At 38.2% G+C, this 18,773-nt stretch overlaps 1 long non-coding RNA gene across 1 annotated transcript in view; it reads right to left on the bottom strand.

The window, feature by feature from the left end:
- Nucleotides 1-895: 895 nt before the first annotated feature.
- LOC141554766 (uncharacterized) overlaps nucleotides 896-18,773 on the bottom strand; it is a 54,069-nt gene continuing 36,191 nt past the window's right edge. Inside the window, exon 4 of the long non-coding RNA XR_012485941.1 lies at nucleotides 896-3,271. This is a non-coding gene — a long non-coding RNA (uncharacterized LOC141554766). The remainder of the gene's footprint in view (nucleotides 3,272-18,773) is intronic.

Genomic DNA, 18,773 nt, shown 5'->3' with positions numbered 1-18,773 from the left:
TCTCTTGACAGAGCAGAGATAGACTCAAGGTGTAGGATGAGACATGCAATATGGAACATAGCCAGTGGAGAAATTTGCTTTTCTTGATTATATATATTTGTGACAAAGCTTTTCTTTTTTCTTTTTCTTGTATGGGGGATGATATTAAGAGGGGAAAGAAAAATAGATTGTTCCCAGAGGGTCATTGAATATATTTTTAATGAATCGAAAAGAACAAGAGAAGACATATAGGGCATCTTTGAAAGTTACATGCCAAATTCATTGTGTTTGAAAAAAGAAAATAACAAGTAGGCCATAATAAAAATTTGAAACTTCATATACAGTTCTCTTATTCTGTTCCACTATGTGAATGGAAATACTCATTTTATTTAAGTTCAGAAAAAAAATCTTCTAAAAATTCATTAACATTGTTGTAGTAATTATGATAATTGTTTTGTTGGTGCTTTTTTTTCTGCATCTATTAATATAAATTTTCCCATGCTTTTCTGAAATCCTCATATCCAACTTATTTTTCCTTACCATATTAGTAATGATGGGAAAAGAAGTGGAGATCATAGTTTACAGTTGAGATGAACTTATTACAATAAAGCCTAGGGAAATAATAGAATGGATATAAAATGTGGAGGATGACTATCAGAAAACTACTTGACTTAGTGATGGTGTGGCCGAAGGTCTGCTAGTGCAAGGTTAAACAAGATAACCACACCAGGTCACTTATACTCAGTCTCCGACAGTACAATCCCAGTTGGTCCATGTTTTTATCCTGCTTTGTCTTCTCAAGGAGCACTATAAATCATCATGGACACCTTTCAACTCTTCCCATTGATCTTGGTTTTTTCTTTATGCATATTATGACATGTAATATGCATTGTACACATAAAAGAGCAAATTCTCGGTAGGCAAGTATATAAAATTTATTATAACAAAGTTCTGTGATTGGATATATTGGTCCAATCATCATTACAGCAAGAGAAATGGTAGTTTCAAACCTTAAAACATAGCTTTGACTCTAGCTTTTCAGCTTTTATTTTATTTTTCTTAAATTGGTTAACTTGTAGAAATAAATGTAAGGCCAGAGTGTGGTGAAAGGATGACCTAATGAGAACACTAGGGATGTCTGTTTCCTCAGTAAGCTGTTTGCTGCAGTTACATTCAAAATTATGGTTTTAAAACTTTAGAAGGGACTAGAAAGGTTATCTAGTCAATCTCCTCCTTTTACTCAGAGAAATTTAAGTGATTTGCTAAAAAGCTGAATTCAATTCTTTCTCTTTTTAAGTCAATAAACAACATTTCTACCTCTACTAAGTCCTAATTATATCTGTGAGAGGCATCCCTAGAACAAAACCTGGGGGTGAAGAAATAGTATCCTGCAAATAATAGCTAATATTTACATAATGCATATTAAGTACCGGGAACTGTGCTAAAATTTTTGCAAATACTATCTCATTCAATATTCATAACTTTGGAAGGTAAGGTGCTATTACTATCCCTATTTTACAGCTGAAGAAATTGTGGTAAATACAGGGTAAGTGCTTTACCCAGGATCACACTGCTAATAGATGTCTCAGGGCAGATTTGAACTCAGCTCTTCCTGATTCCAGGCTGGTACATTCTGCTGTACTACCTAACTGTCTGAAACACCAATCTTTCACAGAAATGGGAACCTTCATTGCAGAACAGCTTCTACTTCACATAATTCCATAAAGATTCCTTGCAAGGCAATAGAATGTTGTTTTGGGAACTTCCCTCATCTTCTTCACATTCATACCCTTCTCAAATTGAGATTTCTTTTAATCTGATCAATAGCTTCCATTATTATAGGTGATGGGTAGGATCCTGGAAGAGGATGAAGATGGATTCTAGATAGATGAACATTGGATTTATGAACATATGGAAAACTTCAAGGTGGTTGTGCCCTCTAAATGGCATAATCAGTATTCATAGAGGCTGTACCAAGATTATCTTTCATTCGTTCATTATTTCCTTTACATATAGAAAGGTTGTAGGCTCCCTAGAGGTCCCCTCTGGTGAATACTGGCTACTGCCAGTCCATTAGGTCAAGTATCAAGGGTAGAAAAGATTGGATAGTAATAGCACTAAGACATGGCCTGATAGTTATGTCAGTCATAATTGCCTGCTTATCTTTTTAATGATCAATATTAGTTCTCTGCTGGACAGAACAACAACTTTTTGTTGTTTTCAAAGAACTCCCCTAAGGCCGCTCTTTGGCTTTTCATTGAGTAGAGTTATCCTGCCTGGATGTGATTATCCAGATTGATAACACTGTCCTAGGGCCTATAGAAGAGCAAATTCTTTGCCTCGACTATAACAATATTTCTCAATAATCCTGTTACTGGGGAGGAAGCTCTCTGGGCAGATGAGGTCCGGCTGGAGATTATATGGCATCCATCTGTTTTCAACAAGCATCTGGCAATACCGGAACTGCAATATGATCATCCCTGAATCTTATGCAATGACTGGAAGATGCCTTATTTGACCATATCCCATATCCCATATACTAACACCATCAGTATTGAGAGAGAACGTGGTGATTATATTCTGAGTATTTTGTAATTTTCTCTCACTTGGAAAACAAGGTATTGATCTTCTGGATCACTGGTCTACATCAAAGTGGGAACTTGTCATTTGTTTTGACTACCATGACCATTTTAGATGTATTCCTAAAACAAAGGGATCTCAAAAGTCAGAAACAGATATATCATGGAGTATCGTTGGGAGGTGGCCAATCCAGGGGTAGAAAGAAAGGAGGAGGAAGAGTTTCTCCCTCTCCTTATTCATAGTGAAAAACATATTGCTACAATTGCTTACATGAGTGCTACTGAAAGTGTAGTCTGAAGTGATAAAGAGAACACCTATCTATTAAATCAATTTCAGGTGGTTTGATATTTGGGAAAATGGTTTTGGGAAAATGGTTTTATAAAGATGGCAGGATTTCTCTGAAGATATCATAGTTTTTCTCCCTTGAAAGAGGAGGAACCCTTGCCTGGTTGACCATAGGCCAGGTTATTTTACCTCTTTGTGTAGCATGAAAATCTATTGCATGATTTGAAAATATTGGAATCCAAAGTATCATAATCAAAACATTAAACAAAAATGCAAGGTCAGTCTGATTCCTAGAAGAGAAGCTGGCTGGCTACAATCCAAAGAACATCCCCACAAAGTGTCTTTTTCTCCTTTCCTTGGAAGTTCTTCTGGTCCTTGAAGAAGATACTTAAATATTCTGTAGATATCTTGCATGCAGCTAGATGACCTTTTTGTGTAGAAAAGAAACAAACATTTACAAGGTTCAGATAAAACAGGAAGAAATATGAAACAACCAAGCACACTTACAATGCAACCCAACTGTTAGAAAGGAGGGATCTACCAATGAGAACTGTCTTCTGAAGCATGAAAAAATTGTATTAAACTTGAGTAATAATAATATTTATGGGGCAACTCACTCTGGTCCAGGAATCCTAGAGGTCCTATTTCCACCCAGGGCAGTTCCATGTGCTAATTTCACAATCAATTTACCCAAACCAAGACCTGCGCATAAAGGCTGCTTCTTGCAGACAAGTAAAATAACCCTTAGCATTACCATGTCTTCAGAGCTTCATTCTACCTTCATTCTAATTTCCTGAGATGCCAGTAAATATCTTTCCTCAACATATTACTTATTCAAAATTGTGCTACTTATGTCCACTAGACTGAAACAAATGACTATATTTTATATAATTATAACTTCAAGTAGTGTAAATTTGAATACATATGACCACTTCAGGGGATTCATTTATTTGCACTAATTGGAACTAAACCATGCTAGGAACTATTACGGCAAATGGAAAGATGTTGAATGCTTTTGATAACTTCACTTTCTTTGGCAGTATACTTTCCAGGGCTACACCTATAAATGATGGGCCTGATACACACACCGAGAGGATAGTGCGATGTTTGGAAAGCTCCAAAGGAAAGTGTAGGAGAGCAGAGATATTATATTAGTCTGCCTCCCAAAATGAAGGTGTACAGAGCCACTGTGCTGAGCTCATTGTTGTGTGTCTGTGAAACCTGGATAGTGGACCAGCGCAATGCCAGGAAACTGAAGTGCTGTCATTTGAATTATCTTAGGAAGATTCTGAAGATCACCTGGCAAGATAAGGTATGGACACTGAGGTCTGTTCTTGGACTAAAATGCCAAGCATTCAGACTCTGCTTCAGAGAACAACACGCCGATGAGCAGGACACATTGTTCACATGTCCAACATACATTTGCCTAAAAGACTACTTTACGGAGAATTCACATGGAGGTCAGAAGAAGCAATAGAAGGATACTTTCAAGGTCACTCTAAAGAACTTTGTGAAACATGGGAGACACTGGCACAGGACTGCCCAGCATGTTGTGCTGGATCAAAGAATTGCAGTAACAAAAGAAGTGAGATGCACAAATTTGGACATCTCTGTTCTAAATGCTTCTATGGATCATTTGTACTTGACCTGTGGAAGAGCATTCTGAGCTTGTGTTGGTCTGATCAGCCACAAACACCTTGACCTCATCATAGTGACATCATGTTGTTAATTCTTTGAGAATGAGGGACAAAAACCAATCAGCCAGCCAACTGGATCTAAGGCTCAGGGAGCTAAATCACTGCTATAACTGATATACGACTCGTATAATCAGCACAACAAGGTATTTTTGCAAAGCTGTGGCTTTATATTCCTTACCATGACTTAGGTTGATATTGAGCATAGTCTTATTGAGCAAATCTCCTTTGGGTTCAGCTGCACTGATAAAGCTGTGGATTCGGATACCTGATGCCAGTAAGGTCACTTTTAAGCATCACTTTTACTAATGGGAAAAAAAAAACATTTAATTTAATTCCACAATTGGGAATTAAATATTGGGAATAAAAAATTCTATTGGGAATAAAAAATAAAAGTCAGTTCCTGCCTTCAAGGAGTTTTTAATCTAGTTGGGGAATCAAGTGATATGCTCATAAAATTGTTAAGAGTGATTAACAAAACAACAAATTGCAATCCAGTGCCATCTTTGTTGCCATTGTTTCACTAAGCTATGTTTTCATTTTAGGGAACTCTGTCCCTAATCTGTTCTAAAATGAACATTATTTGGCATTCAATCAAATTTAATGAGTTTTCTGAGGCATGAAGAGTTGTGATTTAGCCAGGCTCTCATAGTCAATATGTGTCAAAGGTAAGATTTGAACTCCAGTTTTTCTAGTTTCAAGGCAAAGTTCTGACCCCATTCAGCTGTACTACCTCTTAAAGTATCCTGATTGCAACAAATTTTGGGTAAAAAATATGTAGTATCAATAATAGGCAACAGCCAAAAAAAAAAAGGAGAGGCATAGGTGGGTATTGATAGAGGATGTGTAAATAAAGATTTAGAAAATTAGAGGATTTAAAAGGCCCCGTAGATCATTTAATCCAGAATTCTCATTTTTCAGATGAAGATCAGAGAAAATACGTGATTTGCTAAGGTCACACAATGAAAAGTAGCAAAATCGGGTTCTGAGTCCAGTCTTTCCAACAACAAAGTCTGGTCTTTTTTCCTTTAGGCCATGGGGCCCTTAGCTGAAAGGGGTCTTATAGAAGATCTGGATAAAGTTTTTGGAGGGGGGAACATTTCAGACAAGGGAAGTGACGAGCAAAAGGGCAGAAATTTTGAAGAATTAGTCTGGCAGGAGGGTGCAAAAGGGATTGGAGGAGATAGACTGAAGATAAGGAGACCAAGTGAGGAAGCTATCCTAGTCAGCTAGAGGAGAAATTGTACGGTTGGTTCTAACTGGGAACTGCAGGAACCGGGGTTTCTCTGGGAACTGCCTCAAAGTGGAAGAGAGTAGGATTTCTTAGCTGTCCCCTACACTGGGCAGGAAAGTGGAATTTCTATCCAGCTCCAGCTCTCTGTCTTTGTCTATCTTTGCATCTTTGCCTCTTTCTTTTTCTCTCTACCTCTCTCTGACTCTGTCTCTTTGTTTTATGTTTGTCTCTCAGTATTTCTTTGTCTTTTTCTCTGTGTCTACTTCTGTCTTTGTCTCTGTTTTATATCTTTTTGTCTTTGTGTGCATTTATCTGTACCTCTTTGTCTCTGTTTTATATCTGGGTCTTTTTGTCTCTGTGTGCATTTACCTCTACCTCTTTGCCTTTTTTGTTTTATGTCTGTTTCTCACTGTCTCTATCTCTACCTCTTTGTCTCTATCTTTGTTTCTCTCTAATAACTCTGTTTCTGTCTGTCTTTATCTCTCCATCTCTCCCTACTCCTGTCTCTATTTCTGTCTCTTTAGTTTATGTATGTCTTTTCGTCTCTGTCTTTGTCTATCCATTTTATTGCTTTATGCCTGTCTCTCTGTCTCTGTCTCTCTCTACACCTCTCTCTCTCTCTCTCTCTGTTTTTATCTCTCTGTCTCTACACCTGTTTCTCTGTCTCTCTCTGTCTTTCTATGCCTGTCTCTTTCTCTGTCTCTTTATCTGTTTCTTCCTTTTTATCCAAACCTTCACCTTCTCCTATCTTGGTTGGTCCATGAAGATAGTTACTGTCTGAGTTTAGGCACTGAAGAAATAGTTGCATGTACCTCAAAGTTTGGAAATGATCACCTGGGTTCTCAATCAAAGTCTGAGGGCTATCATAACAGTCTAGAGTGACAAACCAGATTAAAATGCAATTTAAAAATATTTGATAAAATAAATAAATGTAATAGAACATAGATAATGTTAATATGTGGTTTTCTACATCAAAATGCCATCTGCGGAGATCTTATGAACAGTTCAGAGGTCCCTGTTACTATCTGAATTTGGTATCACTGCTTTGTGTCATATTTTGTGTATATAATATTTCTACAATAAAGCAGCACTCTCCCATCTGGAAGTGATGTGGTGGTAGCTTTAGGACATAGTACAAAGAGTTCCATACTTCTACCATTCCTCCATACTTCTTAACTTTCTATTCAGTGAATAGAAAGTTAAAGCCTGAATTGAAATGTAGCCTCAGTCACTTACTGCCTGGGACTCTGGGCACAGTGTCTTCAAATATAAAATGGATTTAATAATAGCCTACCTCATAAGATTGTTGTATGGATCAAATGAGATAATATTTAAGCATTTAGCACAATTCCTAGCACAGGAATTAAAAATGCTCCTTCCTTTCCCTTACCGAGAACTAGGTTTTCTCTCACCTGTTAGATCATTGTGAAGTGAGTGTTTGGATCCATTCTAACATGGAGCTCCATCCAGGCAGCAGCTGGGGGTTGGATCTTATTTATTTGTTCATTCACTTATTTGTTTGTTTGTTTGTTTTTTGTCCATTTACTTTGTATTGTGAGTCTACAAGTTTCCTTCTGCAATGGTGTCTTGGGCTCTAGTCCAGGAAAGTTAAGATTTAAGTTTCTGGGTTATTAAGAAAGTGGAGTTTTTTGGTGATTTTTTTTTACAGGTCTCTACTTGTCTGTGTGCATCTTTCTCGGGCTGGAGAAACACGGAGATGGATTCTAAGATGCTCAAGTTACCAGAGTCAAATAGTTACTGATAAGAATTGAACTCAGCCTAGTCCATAGACTTCTATCAAAAATATGTTCCTGAGGTCACACAATCTGGGAAAGATAAAGTATTCACTTTTATATCATGATTCAGGAAGAAAAGAGAACCTCTAACTCTCTCCATGAGCATTTCTATGTCTCCAGTTCTCTGCTACATCCACATAAAAAGACAAGACTTCCAACTTTGGCTTGCCCCAAAGGCTTTCTTAGCATGCAGACAAGAAGACCGTCCTGCAACCTCACACTGAGCTCCTTCTCAAACACAGGTTATCGTGGTATAACATGCACTTTACCAGAGATCCAACGTTAACTCAAAGAAGCATAATTGCTAAACAACTTAGAGAGTTAAGACCTATTATTTACGATCTTTCACCTGTGATCAGAATCAATTTTTAAAAAATGTGACTTTAGCAGAAATTGTAGAGGCACTGAGATGAAAAATAGATAAAGTTCCAGAAGCAGAGTAAATGACCATCCCTCCCCCAAATTTTGCTTCCCTGATCATTAAACAAGATCCAACAGTCCTCAAGGAAAAAGGTTGAAGAAGAACATCTCCTTTGCCAGGTCCAGTTCAATTCCTTGGGACAGGCGGGTTATGTCTGGTCAGACTAGCTACTTGACATTTTTCTCACGGTCTCTGTGATCTTGTGCTCTGTTCTCTGCCAGGGGTTACATTGATTTCTGACTCACTGCCTTACCTCCCAATGAGTTTTATATGAAAGAAAAAGAAAAGACAAAAGGGATAAAAGGTCAGGGGAACCAACAATACAGCTGTTGAGAATCAAAGCAGCAGACAAGGGAGGAACGAGGAGAGGGAAAACCTATCTACTTAGCAAGAATAGATCCTTTGTGTGTTTGTGTGTGTGTGTTTGCACACACGTGCATGCACATGTGCAAGTCTCCCCTCTATATTATCTTTCCTTCTCTCTCTGCCTATCTTTCTGCCTTTATCTCTCTTTGTGTCTTTGTCTCTCCAATAGAATACACTGGTAGAAACTCCAAAGCTGGGGGGAAAAGTACAACTGTGGCTGAGAGAGGTCACTGCTTAATTCAAAGAGAAAAAAATTCTTCCTACTGAGGTAAATCTTGTCATTCTTTGAAGGTGAACATATTTAGTTGTTATAATTAAAATATGCTGTCCAATAAGTTAATTAATAAGCCTTTATTAAGTGCCTTCTAAGGCAAAAAAGGTGGCTCAATGGATAAAGTGCCAGGTTGGGAGAGAGGAGACTCATATTGCTGAATTCAAATCTGACCTCAGATTTTAGGAGTGTTACTTTGGTTGCTTTGTGATCAATAAGGAGACTACAGCAGTAGCCCAGGCCATAGGTAATGAGGAGCTAACATTACTATAACCCACTCTATCAGTAGGGAGTTCATTTGGAATTATCTCTTCTAGTGATAGTAATGAATTGCCTGATCTGTTTATAACTTTTCACCCAATTAATTACCTTTGGGATCAATGGTAGGCATCTGCAAGCCTGCTGGCTGGGGTTATTAGGGACTGTCTAAGGCAAAACATCACCAACAACAACAACCAAAAAAACCAAAAACATCCAGTCACAATCACAAACAGCAACTACAAAACCTCTCAGCAGTAGAGCAAAATGTTAATGAGGTCAGGGTTATAGTTTGGTCATCTAGTTTCCCTGCTCCTAATCCCAAAACACCAAATACTACTAGAGGAAGAAACAAAATTATATTGATAGCCCACTTCAAATTCGTGACATCTAAACTCAGCTTGTCCCTCCTGGCTGGACTGAATCCTTTTCTTCGCATCTGATAGACGCCCATTCCGTTCCTCACAGCAGATGTTATGAATTTCTCTGTTCAAGCCCCTTTATCTCTTCCTATTCCTCCCGCTTTTTCTCAGCAGATGACCTTGCCTCCTACTTTACTGAGATGATTAAGAACATCTGTCATGAGTTCCTTCCCTTCCTCCACATGTGAAAAACTTTCTAACTTTTAACCCATGCTTGTATGTTTGCTTTCCTCCAGTCTCTGCGATTGTTCTGATATTTCTCTGTGCTAAAAGTAATTTTTCTTCTTCTCAGTGATTCCATTTTGTCTAGTCCAAACCAGTTATCCAGTCAGTAAACATTTTCTAATTGCCTACTATGTGCCAGGCACTAGGATATGAAGAAATGGCTGGTCTGACAGCCCTCTTTAAATGAAGATATTGGGGGGGATTTTTAGACAGCCTTTTTGTCTCATTGGAGACTTTGCTCCATTTATCATTCCCTCTTTTTCTCTCCTTTATATTCTTTTCCTCTTTACTGACTCATTCACCTCTACCTACATATATGTTTAAGAATCAACATCCTACAAAAACAAAAAACAAAAACCCTTCTGACTCCAACACCTTCTCAAGGTTTGTTTCTCTTAACCTTTTATAAAACTTGTATGAATGGTTTCTACATCCTTCTACCACCCACTCAGAACCTGAATCCCCTATAATTCAGCTTTTGTGCCCACTGCTCACCGGAAAAAGTGTTCATTGCCAAATCCAATGCTCATTTTCTTTATCTTAGTCTTTCTTGACCTTTTAAGCAGTCCCAGAAGTTGATCCTTTTACCTGTGTGACCTGCTTCTCTTTCTAGTTTAAAGATTCCTTCCTAGCTCCCTCTTTGTTTTGCTCCTTCCTCCCATCAGCAAAGATACTCTCTTCACTTTTGTTTCTTCTTCTACAAATTTGCCCTCATGGATATGGAGATGGAAGGGAGAGAGATGAAAAAGAGTGAGATGGTAGAATAGGGAAATAACAGTAATAGGAAAGCAAGGAAGAGAGGAGGATGGGTGGGGGGGTACTTCCATCTCCTGCCTCTACACATTTGAACAAGCCTGGAAGTCATTCTCTCTTCATTTGTCTCTCTTATTTTCCTTCTATATTCAGTTCAAGAGCTACCTTCTCTGAGAAGCCTTTCCTGCTTTCCCAACTGTTCATGCACTCTTCCTTCTCAAACTCCCTGGCATTTATTTGTTATTGTATCTGCTTAAACTCCTAACAGAAACTAAACCCTTAACATAATGACCATTTCTTTGTTAAGATTGGTATTCAGAACCCTAATTATGGTGGGTAAAAGTAACAAATATTTACATGATAAATGTTTGTTGAATTATAACTTAATCACTTTTGAGTCTTGAATGCTTTGGGGATCTCTAAGATTCTTCATCAAAATGCAAATATTTTTGGACAGCAGTAAGTCTTATCAGGGCTTTCTTCAGCCTATGAGAGAGAAGGCTGGTTTACTACTAGCTGAAATCAAAAGCCTGATAGAGGACAAGGCAGAGCCATAGTTAGTAATTTTGACAAGTTGGGCAAACCAATAAATGAGGATATTCCCTCAGTTTTCAATATTTTGCCACTCTGAAAAGTGCTGCTATAAGTATTTTTATACATGTAGGTCTTTCTTCCTTTTTTATGATCTTTTTGAGATACAGACTAAGGAGTGGTATTCCTGGATCAAAAAGTACGCAGTTTTGTTGTCCTTTAGGTGTAGTTCCAAATTGCTCTCCAAAATGGTTAGATCAGTTCATAACTCTACCAATAGTGAATTAGTGTTCCAATTTTCCTACATTCCCCCCGCCCTTTTTTTTTTTGTCATCTTAGCCAATCTTATAGGTCTGACGTGGTACCTCAGAGTTGTTTTAATTTGCATTTCTCTATTCAAAAATGAATTAGACTTCATATGCCTAGGGATAACTTTGATTTCTTCATGTGAAAAAAAAAAACAGTTCATATCCTTTGACCATTTATTAATTGTATTCTTATAAATTTGACTTAGTTCTCTGTTTTTGTTTTTGATAAATGAAGTTTTATCAGAGATACTTTCTGTAAAGATTATTTTCAGGACCCGTTTTAAAGTGTTAGGTACATTGCTGTTTAGCAAGGGAAACAAATCAGATGGTATGTCAAGGTCTCTTAGTATCCAAAGACTGAAATCTCCCCTCTGTTCCACTGGCAGCTCCTCCACTTTGTGTTACTGCTCCCTTCTATGGAGACCTTCCTAGGGCAGCAGCAAGGACTGCTCCCCCAACAGTGTACCACAGTGATGAAGTCAGCATAAAACATGAATTCTGAATGACTGGCCTGTTTGCTTATTGAAAAAGCCTTCCTGTGGCTTCCACTCTCCTGCACCCACTCCTCGCCAGATAAGAAGTGGCATTCTGAGCCCTTGGCTTTCCTTTGGGGGCTGTTTCATGGAAAACGCACCCCACCAGGCAGCAGGCAGGTGCACTGGCTCTGGCACTGGCCAAACTGAGGTCTTTTGTCTGACTGATGCCAAGGGAGGTGGACTGAAAGGTTTCAAACAAGCCATTTTAAAGGGGATGAGGAGGACTAGAAAAAGGAAAACAGAGGAAGGGGTGGGGGAAATCACTTAAACCCATTAGAGTATATTAGCCTCCCATTTGCTGGCTTATTCTGCTCCAGAACTAAATCTTTCTACATAGCTCAAGTCTCACTCATCCCCATGTATTCTTATAGAACATGCCTTAGTAAAGAAGCCTCACTTTGTCTCCTAAAATGGTGCTGGTCCAAGGCCAGGAACACACTGTAGACTGACTAACCCCTTTGTGTGATAGTTTCTCTCTCAATAAGCAGCAGCTGCCATCCTCTTTTAACCCTACAATCTGCAAAGGACTCTGGTCAGTCTTGGTCTTATAGAACATTGGTCATTACTTTTCATGCTGGTTAGCTCCAGATTCTCCATTCCTCCATTTTACTTGCATCAGATTACTCCTATCTGTGGTTTGTATTTTTAAAAGTTTTTTTCCTCCCTCCCTCCCCCTTCCTCCCTTCCTCCCTTCCTTCCTTCCTTCCTTCCTTCCTTCCTTCCTTCCTTCCTTCCTTCCTTCCTTCCTTCCTTCCTTCCTTCCTTCCTTCCTTCCTTCCTTCCTTCCTTCCTTCCTTCCTTCCTTCCTTCCTTCCTTCCTTCCTTCCTTCCTTCCTTCCTTCCTTCCTTCCTTCCTTCCTTCCTTCCTTCCTTCCTTCCTTCCTTCCTTCCTTCCTTCCTCCCTCCCTCCCTCTCCTCTCCTCTCCTCTCCTCTCCTCTCCTCTCCTCTCCTCTCCTCTCCTCTCCTCTCCTCTCCTCTCCTCTTCTCTCCTTCCTTCCTTTTTATTCTTCCTCTTCTTCACTACCCACCAACTCACCATGCCATCTCTAAATAGCAACCTTTCTTTGTAACAAATATGTATGGTTCCCCCTCCCCGCCCAAAAAACATAAAGCATTGCTTTTTCTCCTCCTTATTTCTCAATCTTGTCTCTGTCTGAAAGTAATATTCACATTATCTTGCCAGTACCTATTGATTCTATTTTTAATCTTGCTATTGATTTCATATTATCTTGCCTACACCTATTGATTCTATCTTTAATCTTGTAATTGATTTCAGTTTTTTTAATAAACTGTTTTATTAGAAAATCTACACTAAATATGAGGATAAATATGCTTGCTTAGTAACAATATACATTTAAAGTAATAATTTCAACATAGTATAACACTATTTTAATAATTTTCTTTAATTCAGGATTCTCTGCTCATTCATTCACTTTTCCTCATATGGCTATAGATAGTAAGTACTTCATTCTTCCCATTTTATTATTTTTTTTTTTCACTTTCTGTTATTCCCTAAAGGTTCCAGATATATATTTTGTGTATGCCTCATACTCAGTAATCTTAATCAAACAACAAATTTTCATTGAGTCAGCTATATGCCCCGAAGATACAATGACAAAAGTTAAAGTCAAGTTTAAAATGCCTCCAGGCAGTATGCATTCTATCAAGGAGATAATGTATACATAACATATATAACCTGGAGGGAGAAAGTCCCTAACTGCTGTGGGTTTTTGCAAAGGAAAAGCTTTGTGCAAGGAAAACAAGATTTTCTCTTGGACTCAATCAATCCCTCTTTCAAATTGTGGGTGATAAATAACTAAAGAATCCCATTTTTAAAAATGTAACTGAATAGCTAGTAGGAGCTCTGCTCTCTCTCTGTCTGTCTCTCTCTGTCTGTCTCTGTCTGTCTGTCTGTCTGTCTCTGTCTGTCTGTCTCTCTCTCTCTGTACACACACACACACATATATGAATGGGATAAACTGCATAAAGACCTCTCATAAGGATGTGGCTTCAACCTATGCCCTAATTGTGACATGAAACTTTGCAATAACAAGTTGTGCTATAGCTAAAAGCTACAGATGTTTGATTATCTTGGATAAACATACATTCCTCTCTGGTCTCCCTCCACTTCTTAATTACCATTTTAGTACTTAATGGGTAAAAGTTTATTATTTATCAGTATTCTTTGTTTCTGGGATAGATTTCCAGATTTAGGTGTAAGCCTGAACTCCACCAGACAAAGGGAGAAATGGTCAGGAGTGGTGGGGACTTCTGTTTTGGGTCTATATCTTGTGTTTTGCAGTTTGTGCTTTGCACTCCTTTATTGACACCTTGTCTATTAGAAACTGCCCTTTCTCCTCGAGGTATCATAATAAATTCTTTTTGCTTTTCAAGAATTGAGAATTTCTGATTTTAATTTGGGTTGGGATCATAAATATCTCATACATATACACATGCTTATATATACATATGTACATGTATAAATATGTATGTATACATATATAGCTTGTACATATATATCATGTGTATATGAATATATATGTACATATATATATGTAAGAGACAAAAAAACAGAGACAGAAACAGAAAAGAGAGAGATGTAGATGGAGAGAGAAGGGGAGAGGGAGAGGGAGAGACAGAAGGATTGAGAGCCAGAGACAGACAGACACACACACACACACACACAGAGAAAGATATGCATGTATCCCATTCTGTGTCTCTCCTCTAGCTTTCTTCAAATCTCAGCTTAAGCCGCAGATTCTCCATAGGGCTTTTCCTACTCTCTCTCTATTCCTACCCACTCCAAATCAGTTTGCATATATGTGAATCTACTTATGTATTCTCCCTGATAAAATATAAGTGCTTGAGATCTTGGACTGTTTTATTTTGTCTTTGTATCCCAAGTGTCTGGCACACCATAGGTGCTTAATAATTGCTTGTTGATTGACTGTCTCTTGTCTATCATATCCCGTATAATTTCGAGGGGGATGAGATCTACTCAACTTCCTGGAGACCTCCCTCTTTGTCTCATATTGAGTGGCAATGCATACTTCAGTATATTTGTCTTGGATAAATACTTCAACTGAACAACTAATTTGACTCTATGGATTTACAGGACTTTCCTCATCTTGAGCCCAAGAGGGCAATAATCCAGCAAGCCTCAGAGAAGCTTTCCCTCCTTTCACAGCAGCCTTTCCCTGGCTAGTTTGTCAAACAGCAAAGCACCCGCATCAGAACTTTCTCCAGTTCCCCACGTTCAGTTAGCTGGATTCAGCTACTCTGCTCTATTGTCAACTTCTCAGCCCCAGTTGACTGCTATGTGTGATAAACCCTTCTTTTATTCTGTTTGTAAGCATCTTCTCTTGTTTGTTTCTACATTCAAATGCCCTGGCTTCTCATGTTTCTCCTGCTTCGAATCAGGGACTTCTCATGTGTAGAGAGTGACTTACTTCTATCCTAGTTTTATTGTTCAGTTATGTCCACTCTTTGTGACCCTGTACTCCGTAGTGTGACAATACTGTTCATGGGGTTTCCTTGGCAAAGATACTGGAGGGTTTTGCCATTTCCTTCTCCAGTGGCAGAGATTAAATGACTTTCTCGGGATTATGTAGCTAGGAAGTTTCTGATCTTCTTGATTCCAAGCCCTCTACCCATTGCACCTCCTGATTCCAAGCCCAGCACTCTATTTACTGCACTACCTGCCTGCTCCAATATCTAAATTAGCTGTTAGAAAACATTGCATTGCAGCTTAAAAACAACATCAAAAAGGACATACTTTTCAGTCAGACTGTTTCATAATTGTGTCTCTCCTCAAACTTACCTATTTTTTTCTGTCCTTTTAGTAAATAAGTGTCCACATAAGAAAGGGGCAATACTTTGTACTTAAACAAGATAACACATGTGAAGTGCTTGGTAAACATGTGCACATCAATTTGACATATTAACCAGAAAATGTTTTTAAATGTATCTGGTCAGTTTCTAATTCCTAAATAAATCAGCATGGGATTATACTTACTAATTTTTTTTTTTTGAGGCAATTGGGGTTAAGTGACTTGCCCAAGGTCACACAACTAGGAAGCATTAAGTGTCTGAGGCCGGATTTGAACTCAGATCTTCCTGACTTCAGGACTGGTGCTCTCTCTACTGCACCATCTAGTTGCCCCTCAACAGGTCTTTTTGTAATGGAAAGGAACTGGAACTTGAATGGATATCCATCAGAAGGAGAATGGCTGAATATGTTATAGCATATGAATGTAATGGAATATTATTTTTCTATAAGAAATGATGAGCAGGATGATTTCAGAAAAGCCTGGAGAGACTTTCAGGAGCTGATGCTGAGGGAAATGGATAGAACTAAGAGGACAATTGTACACGGTAACAGCAAGATGATGTGATGATCAACAATGATAGCCCTAGCGCTTCTCAGAAATCTAGTGATCCAGAACTTTGAATGGAAAATGCCTTTTTTATACAGAGAAAAAACTAGGGAGACTGAAGGCGGATCAAAGCATATTTTTTTACACCTTTTGTTTTGTTTTCTCTTTTTTCTTTCTTTTGTTCTGATTTTTCTTTCTTTTAACATGACTCATTTGGAAACACATTAAAAATGGCTATACATATATAATCTATATCAGTTTGCTTGCTGTCTTGGGGAGAGGGAAATTAAGGATGGGAGGGGGAAAAACTGGAACTCAAAATCTTACAGAAATGAATATTGAGTACTATATTCACATGTAATTTGAAAAAAAAAATCTATGTTATTAAAATAGATTTTTTTAAAAAGAAAAAAAGAAAAGAAAAAAGCAGTGAAGCCCAAAGAGTTAAGTGACTTGCTCAAAATCACCTCAATGATGTAGCAGAGTTTTTATATGAACCTAGATTTCCTGATGGGGCTGCTAGGTAGTGCAATGGTCGGAGTGCCAGACCTGGAGTCAGGAAGACTTATCTTCTTGAATTCTTGACTCTTACTAGCTGTGTGACCCTGAACAAGTCACTTAATCCTCTTTGTCTCAGTTTCCTCATTTGTAAAATGAACTAGAGAAGGCAAATTACTCTAGTATCTTTGCCAAAAACAAACAAACAAATGGAATCACAAAGAAACCTACTGAACAGCAACAATAAAGGTCTCCTGATGTCCTATCTGAGCTCTGTCCACTCTATCACATAGTCTTAATTTTTCATCTAAAGAAAAAAAATTAAGAAACATTTTCCTGACCCATAGGAGACCCCTCTCAAAATAGAGCCAAGTCAGAGGGTCAGACCTGAAAATGAACCTCAGAAATCAATTGGTCCATAAAGCACCAACCCTGAAGTCGGGAGGACCTGGATTCAAATCTGGCCTCAGAAACTTAACATTTTCCAGCTGCGTGACTCTGAGTAAGTCACTTAACTCCAATTGCTTCAGGGGGAAAAAAAAAGAAATCAATTGGTCCAAGTCATTCATATTAAAGATAAAGAATATCTGAACCTTTACCAGGACACGACTCAGAAGAGGTTCTTCCATTTTCCCATCTTTCCTTCTTTCCTATCATTATTCTACTGTGGTGGAAAGTGAGGAATGATGGTAATTTCACCAATGGATTGGGATCATCCTTTAGGAATGGAGGGAATGAAGCAAACCCACTTTGGAGACATGAAAAGACCCACATTGTGGGGGGTGGGCAAGAGTGAGATATTGCTGACGCTCTACCCAAAGGTATAGATCTGAAAAGTGGAGCATTTATCTACCAAAGCTTTAAAAGAAATTAGGAAATCCCAAGCATGCTCAGCACTAAGAGGAGGTCCGATTCTTTTGGGCAATGAAGGTGAAGCTGGTAAATGCCCTGTTGATTTTTTGAGTTTTCCACCCCCAAAGACTGTTCACTCTAGTATACATTGGACAATAGCAACAAGAGGCAAGAAGTGACTCAACACTGTAGGAAGTAAGCCCATTGGTTTCCAAAAGGATGGGTTTGGTTGTAATTTCACAGCTTAGTTCCCACCTCACTGCATTGTAATTTCCTCAGAAATTAACCCCAAGGGCTAATTATGAAACAACCCAAGCTCCATAATGACTAATTCATTGTATATGGAGATGAATGGTTAGAAAGTCCTATATGCAGACTTTTACCTTACTTATCAAAGATGACTACTTTGAAAGGAGTGGGGCACTGTTGTTCATACCCACACACTGCAGCAAAGCTTTTTCAAAGACTCAGTGAGCACTTCCACTGTAATTAGCCTTCCAAGTATTGTTTTTGCCAGTTTTTTTGTGACAATACCTGTGTTTTGGCTTTTATTCAATGGGATTTTACATTTTTGTCATTTTCTAGTGGGAACAGCCAAAGGTGAAGGATGCTGCAGAAGCCGTCCTCCAGGTCAGGAATTTGTAGAGTGTTTTTTTCCTCATTCCTTTGCCTCTTTAGTTAACTGCTGCACTTTCCTTTACTTTCTGGAAATGTCTCATATAATTTCAGACCTAGAAGGGATTCCAGGATCTTAAAATGAAAGTTAGAAAGGTCTTGGAAGGCATATAATTTAACTCCTCATTTTATTTAACTGAAGCTTAGAGATAAGTGACCTAACCAAGAACATGTGGTTAATTAGAGGCAGAGATTGGACTATATAGCCTGGGTCTCTTTCTATGTCTTGAGTCAATGTGATCTTCTTTATACCATGTTTCTGCTTCTCTGTCCCTTTCATCTTCCCACCTTCCAGGTAACTTTTTCTCCCATTGCCACTGTGGACCCAGATGTATATTATACAAAAAAAAAAAAAGATATAGAAGAATTCAAAGGCTACAACTTTCCTTTGATTTAGATCCTGTAATGTGATTTTAAGGGGTAGGAATTTAGAATGAGATGAAAGGGCCATGTGAAGGCCATGTGACCTGGAAAAGGGGTATATATAGAGAAACTTAAGTTAGCTAGAAATTAGTCAGATACATCAGACAAGCAATTAAGAACTACCCACACAAGCAAGAAAGAGCTATCAATTTATTTATCTTTCCCATATTTGGACTAGTGAGATCAACTATGTTGAATAAAATATTAAAATGAAAAGAAACTGACTCACTAATATAGTTTTTCATAATACATCTGTCTTCTATCTGTCAGCAACCCAGTTAGGGATGTT

This window comes from Sminthopsis crassicaudata, chromosome 2 (genome assembly GCF_048593235.1).
Source record: "Sminthopsis crassicaudata isolate SCR6 chromosome 2, ASM4859323v1, whole genome shotgun sequence".
NCBI lineage: Eukaryota > Metazoa > Chordata > Mammalia > Dasyuromorphia > Dasyuridae > Sminthopsis > Sminthopsis crassicaudata.
The sequence above is the reverse complement of the archived record's forward strand: the minus strand, read 5'-3'. Positions and strand labels throughout refer to the sequence as shown.